The sequence below is a fragment of the Xiphophorus couchianus genome, chromosome 7, assembly GCF_001444195.1.
Source record: "Xiphophorus couchianus chromosome 7, X_couchianus-1.0, whole genome shotgun sequence".
Taxonomy (NCBI): Eukaryota; Metazoa; Chordata; class Actinopteri; order Cyprinodontiformes; family Poeciliidae; genus Xiphophorus; species Xiphophorus couchianus.
Genome location: NC_040234.1, coordinates 18,736,195 through 18,743,031, shown reverse-complemented (window position 1 = coordinate 18,743,031; position 6,837 = coordinate 18,736,195). Strand labels below are relative to the sequence as shown.

General features: G+C 38.4%; 1 non-coding gene across 1 annotated transcript; it reads left to right on the top strand.

The window, feature by feature from the left end:
• The first annotated feature begins 575 nt into the window (after nucleotides 1-575).
• Nucleotides 576-774, top strand: LOC114148984 (U2 spliceosomal RNA). The gene has a single exon (XR_003596401.1). It is a non-coding gene; the product is annotated as a U2 spliceosomal RNA (small nuclear RNA).
• Nucleotides 775-6,837: the final 6,063 nt, after the last annotated feature.

Sequence of the window (6,837 nt, the reverse complement as noted above, 5' to 3'; positions counted from 1 at the left end):
GAGGTTTTAAATTAACTTCCGTTGCAATCAAGCTCTGTAAGAGATGTTGGTTAGTACATGTGAGAGGGTTTGATAGTACATTTACATTTTTACAGCTATAATCACGATGTAGTTGTATTTTTTTTTTGCAGTTTTTATATTTTTCTCCTACACATTGTGTAGACAGTTTTTTATGTATCTTATATTATTTAGTATATCAATGAGTTACTGTGTTATGTTGCCTTACTTTAGCTCCACTGGTAAACTTCTTTTAACTAAATGCAACTAAACATGGAAAGTTTAGGCACGTACATTTATAGTTTTACGTGAAAAAAACCATTGGGAGAGTACTCTCTTCTCCGCTTCCTATTTGACGAAAGCGTACCCTGTAGTTACATGTAAACCCGGACATTTTCCTTTTGTTGACTGTTTAATTTCCCGAAACATACAAACATTAAAACTACCGGATCACCATTAATTATACATACCACGGTCTCTGTTTCTGTTACATGTTTTAAAATAATGTTAAAGTTTGTGAACCGTGAATCAAGTTGAGTTTGGCCTAAAACACATAGTTTCCTCCCCAGTTTTATGGTATCACTTCTCTGCCTTTTGGCTAAGATCAAGTGTAAATATCTGTTCTTATCAGTTTAATATCTGATAGTTCCTTTCAAGGGAATCATGTATTAAGTTGATTTGAGCTTGCTCTGTCCACTCTGCACATCATCCTGGTATTGACTGGACAGTATCTCAAGATGTTGCTGCAATAACATGCTCATGATCTTGAGCATTTGTGAACTGTAATCCCTCTTTAGTGTTGTTTTTTTCTTTTTTTTAATAAAGGCTTCTTCCTCTAAGATTGATGTTTGTCTCTGGAACACAGAAACTGTTGCCTTCTTGAATGGTATTGTGGCTAAATATTCCTACAATGTTTATTATTGTGTTTAACTGGTTGGACCGATGAATGTGGCACTTTTGTGCCTGTTGCATAGAATATGCTCACAGGAGTGTCTCCAATCGACTCAAATGTTGGGAAGTAACAAGAGCTTACAAATCTATGACATCATCTTCTGCCACAGTAAATAATGTACAGGCAAATTATCTAAACACATTGTAAATTTAGTAAACCTGTGTAATATTTGAACTCTAAAGAAAGTAATAGAAATATTCCGTACAATTGTATCTAAATATTCACTTTTGTAGAAAGCAACAATTTCGACTATTCACTAAAACAGCTTTAATGTCTAAACACAATTAGGAAGAAAAGGAAAACAAAATTGCATGTCTGGTTGTTTCAGGTAAGTCCTTACAAACTCCTTACAAAGGACTAAAATGACTTTGCCAAATGGTTTCTTTGCTGAGAAAAAAAAAAATGTAATTGGACAAACACACTATCCAAGGAATTTAACTCTGCATGCATGTTAATCCAGCAGTTTGTTTAGTGGCAGGAAAGAGCTCAGATGTTTCTTTTTTCTGCTTTGCATCAAAACCATATGAATTAATTATTAATAATAATATTTTTATTTAATTGAAAACACTAATTGTTTTCAATTACATTTATATTTTCAGAACCTCAAGTCCAAACGGAGAGATTTCCATCACTTATTCAGACTGGGTGATTTTTCTAAGGTGATCAATACATGACTGTTATTTTCCGCTGGGTGAAACAGTTCAAAGACTATTTTTCATTTGTAAAAGGTGCAGCGTGTATACAGAAAATTAATCACTGGCTGAAAGGCAGAACTAAGAGGTAAATACGATTTTCTGCAGTTCAAGCTTTTCTTTATAGCCCCCAGCTGATCTATTTTGGCAATCCTTTACTCTTTGTCAATTTTTGTGACTATCTGGCGATGCGAACATATGGGCTCGATTAGTAACATCTAGCTTATGCATTTACTGATCGACCACGTAGATCCTTCCCCGATACTCTGACCCTTTTGATTCTTTCTTAGTGCAAAGCCAAGCAAGAAGACGGATAGTCAGTTCCTTTTCAGCCATCTGTCATGGCCACTAAAATATCTGAGCGCACTGTAAATATAGAAGCTATGCAAAATTCAGACACTGGCTGTCACAATGTTTTCAGGAAAACTTGTGAAAAGGCCAAACAACTTTTTTCTCTTGTGTTTTCTGTCATCTTTCTTTCTCCCAGGTGTGATTGTCATGAGGAAAGCAGCACTGCTGAGAGGAAAACCGTGTAGTGAGTCATCTAGTAGGTGCTGGAGCTCCCGGAGGAACTGGCTCCCCACGTTTCGGAGGCAGGTGTTTCCATAAATCTCTGACTCTTTAGACTTTGCCTTATTTGCTTTTATACATTGTTTTTTTTGTTTCCAAGCCAACAGAAGGAAGGGGATTGCTAATTTGATCCCAGCTGAAAGATGAAATATTATGTGTCAGTGAGTCAGTATGTCACTCATGCAGCCTTCAAAGTATAAGGAAGGCATGGTAATGCTTTCACCTCATACACTCATGTATAGATTACACCTTCCATCTTTGGCTATTTCTTTCTAACCTGTAATTGAAAGCAAAAAGAAGATGAAGGTGCTGGACTTCAGCTTGAAAAGCTTAATCTATTTTTAAAACCATAAATGTCAGTGATTTTAAAAGCCATGCTGATTTATTCATCTGAGTTGAATCTGCACCAAGTGCTGTACAAACCAAAATTGCACTACTGATGGAACAGATAATAGGGGCTTCACAACACTAAGTTTAGAAAATTAGCAGAAAGCCATATTGGCTTGTTTTTAAGTAAAAATAAGGATGATTTTGCATGTAGGTCAGAAAGTTCATTTTTTGGCATCAGCTGGTCAAAGGAGCATCTTTTACATGTTGTGTGAGTCCTCAGTACAGCTTGAGGGTTTCTTCTTGTGACTATTCCACAAAAGGCCAGAGTTGAGTTCCTGCCTTAATTGTTATCCGTGAACAGATTCTCCCACCTGATTTATAGATCTGAAGCTCCTTGGTAGATATCATGTGCTGTGTGATTGTTTGTATGATGAATGTTTAACAGTCATTATACTGCTTGGCTCCTAGAGATGAGTAGGTATCACCACAAGAGGGCGCCTATTCCCCTTTTCCTTTGTTGTGCTATTGTACAGAGTAAGAACTCGTCTTCCACGTTGTTGCAGAGAGGAGAAACGTCGTTGATGATGAGGTGCAGAGCGGTAAACTACCATTACTTTTCTCATGTATGAGACTATAATGTTTAATACCGTGGAGATCTGGCTTTACGTGGACGAAGTGAAATAAAGTGAAAGTGTGGAATACTTGTGCGTCCTGCTGTTTCGCGTTAGAGTAGCACCTGCTAACCACCGCTGCTAGCTCCTACTTCAACCTCTCACCGCACCGTCACAATGTCCAGCCTGTTAGTTTGGATGAACAGGCATGTCGTGGTACGTCTGTAATTATGGCTCTTTTGAAGGCAATTAATTGACTTTAAACTTATTTGGAAGTATTAGCACAGTCTAAAAACGTTTTTAAAAAAAGTTTGTTTCCTTCCATGTTCTTCTTGCAACCTCTTCATCAGGAAGGTGTTGTTCCGCCATGTACGGTAATAAAATTGCAGGCACATAGAATATAATAGAACCTATGAGCAGTTTTTATTGCTATCACATCCTCATTTTCATGGTATATTTTAAACATTTTGCAATTAAAATGATCTAATTAGAAAATATTTAGAATACATTTTTCACATCAGAACAATGCTCAAGCATTAATCTGCACTTTGATATGTTGCTGTCTGATTTTAAAAAATGTAGCAAATACAGGTAATCACTTGGTGTTTTTAAAATTTGTGAGACATTTTCAATGTTTTGCGCATTCTGCAATTGTGGCAGAATGTGCATAGAAGAGCTCATTCTCTTTCTCCTGGCCCAATAATACCTCCTGTTTTGTACTTTGTTTCTACTTGTCTGTCTTGGTTGCCTCTCTTTCATTGCACATGTTGAAGTTGATGTGAATATTGACAGAAAAACAAACATTATTTAAGTATTCAGCCTCATTCACCCATCTAGGTGTGCTGTAAACAAAACACTCCAATTCCCGCAGAGCACATTTTGCATCCTGTGTTGCCTCCTGTGGGCTCTACCCATGTGTCACTATGGGGAGTTTACAGAGTTAGGTTGTATTTTATATGAATAATCCTCCATTCTGCGATGCATATAGGAAGAGGCTGTTTGCTGATGTTTAAGACATGATAGCAGACGTATATAAAAAATTGGGTTTTTTGCAGCTGGACATTAACTACATTTCCTTTCAGACAATGATCATGGTATTTATTTTGACAAATGTCTGCTGTCTTTTGAAAAAAAAAATATTGCCGTCATCAACCAGGAAGGGAGAACAATTCAGTTTAAAATGACTTTGGCTTTGTATTATTGTAGTGCCTTACAATTAATGCATTAGCAGTTGGAAGACCTGTTTCTCGTCAAAAATACCTTTTATAGTATTAAATTTATGTGATTTAGATGAACACCTGATGAAATGGAAATTAGAACTTTATTGAAAAAAAACAAATTTTCAGAGATGTTAAGTAAACTCAGACTGTTGTTATAATTGTTGAACGTTTCTAGTACTGATACTTTGATGTTCTGTCTTTGTTGATGAAGTTGGAAGGTCTCCTTGCCCTCACAGTAGTCTTTTCCTCTTCATACCAGCAGTCAAACATGATGGTGGTACCAAAAACCAAATTTTTTCTTACTCAAAAATGTGGTTCAATTAAATTAATTACATTTATTTATTAGGCCACAGATGTCCTTTCCAAACAAAGGATGGTTTGCAAAGTGTCTGTGTTGATCAGATTGTGATATAGGCTGTCTGAAATTATGTTCTTTCTGAATTCCTTGTGGTAAAAACAACTGAGAATAAACATCAATGCTCCAAACAATAAATCTGTAATTATTTTTCATATTGGTGTGCAAAAGCCTTTTCTCACTTTAATACCAAGACTGGAAGAGAAAATTGTCCGGCTTCTATTTTTAGATGTTCTCGCCGCCTTGCTGCTCAGTATCCTGTGCGGTTTTCTTTCATATTCTGCTTATTTTCTCTGAGATGAAACCAATAAATGAACATGATATGAAAGAGAAGTGAGAAAATCTGACTTCGTCGGCCGACAATTGCTCTTCTTATTCAGTAACTCTGAAGATACTTTTCCCAACCAGACACTGTGGTATACATGTTTGTTCTTGTCTTTTCATAGTAAACATTCTCATCCGAGTGGAGGGTCTTTGCCAGAGGAGCTGCAGCACTCTGATCCCTTTGGGAAAACTGCCACAGCGCTGACATAGCTCATAGTTATTCCTGCTCACTCATTCATGCAAACTTCCCTCTCCTTGGTCTTCTGCCTCATGCATCTCCCAAATATTTTGCTCCTTTTTCCTGCTCGCCATCCGTCTTCCTGCAGACGCAGCCATCCGTGGCTGCAACATCGGTGGCAAGCCAGCGTCCTGCCCCTGATGCTGATGGGCTGTTTTCAGATCTCTGTCTCACCCCAAAGCAACTGCACAGATTAAATGCTTAACTTTATAGATTTTTTCCCCCTTTCTCTATTCCTCTCGCTCTCTCACTCTCTGTCTGTCTCTCTCCATCCAGGCATTAAAAATTCATCCATTCTGTGTTGTGGTAAAAGTACATTATGCAAGAATCTAAATATACCCCTGGACAGGCAGGTTTTGTTTGTCCCTTTCTGTCTTTACATCTGTGCACTTGTATGCATGCTTTGTTTGGAGAAAAACACAGACCTGAGGGGCTTTTTCTTTGCTCTAAGGCTTCATCTGCTGTGTCTGTTAAATCCCAGTGGGAGGGAAAGCCAAAGAAAACCTCTCAGGTAGCAACAGGGTGACAAACATGTTAGATTAGCAACCCCTTAAATCTACAAACGCCTTTAAACTGATTAGGTTTTTTTTTTATGATGGATCAGAGGTTGAGCCTTTACTTGGTATTTGAAGTATTCCTACCTCAGACATTTGCCAGAGGTTCTGATTTGAATGAAGTTAAGCTGATCCCCGTGAACGCGTTTTATCATCCAAAGGCGAACATCGGGTAAGGAAGAAGAAAGTAAACAACAGCTTCTCCACACTGCCCGCCCGCCTCCAGCAACAAAGGCTGACAGTCACGCCGTTTGATGCTGCCTCTTGGATGAAAGGCCAAAGTAATTGGTTGCCATTACAAACTGTATACCATCCTCTACAATGGTAGCGGGCAAAGAGATAAGAAACGGGTTTTCACCATCTTTTGAACTCCAGCGAATGGCAAAGAGCAAAATAACAAAGTCCTTTGTTTAAATGAGGAGCATGGATGTTTTTTAATGTGTTAATTTTGCACTCTGTTTGCACTGTCTAATTACTTTTATCTGTGTGGTACAGCCGTTTTTATTTGCACTCAAGAATTTTTCTGCTGTTGTGTTCAAAAAGCCTTGCCTCCCTTTTCAAGGACCTGCTTTTATGTCGATGATTTATGTACTTTCAGGTTACTACACAATAACACATTCACCAGTTGATGTATTAAATAAGCTTACTCCCTTCCTCGTCATAATATACAATGTGTAACTAATAAGTGTGGACAATCCAGTTTGTGCCCTGACATGCTGAATTGCACCTCTCCACTCTGATACACAACTCTCCTTCTGGTGCCCCATTTTGCTGTGCTTTTTGGGGATCACCACTCGTCTTGCAGAAAAGTAAGAGTTTGTGTTCCTCCAGTCAAATGTGACGCCTCCTGCTCGCCAGAGCGTCTCCACAAAGACAACAGCTGGCAGCTCATCCTGCCCGTCTGCACTGATGTGTGGCGTTCCTAACTCGATCACGGTTGTGAACGCAGCACCTGCGATCTGAAAAGTTGTGGAAGCTGCCACGGTCCTGTCGA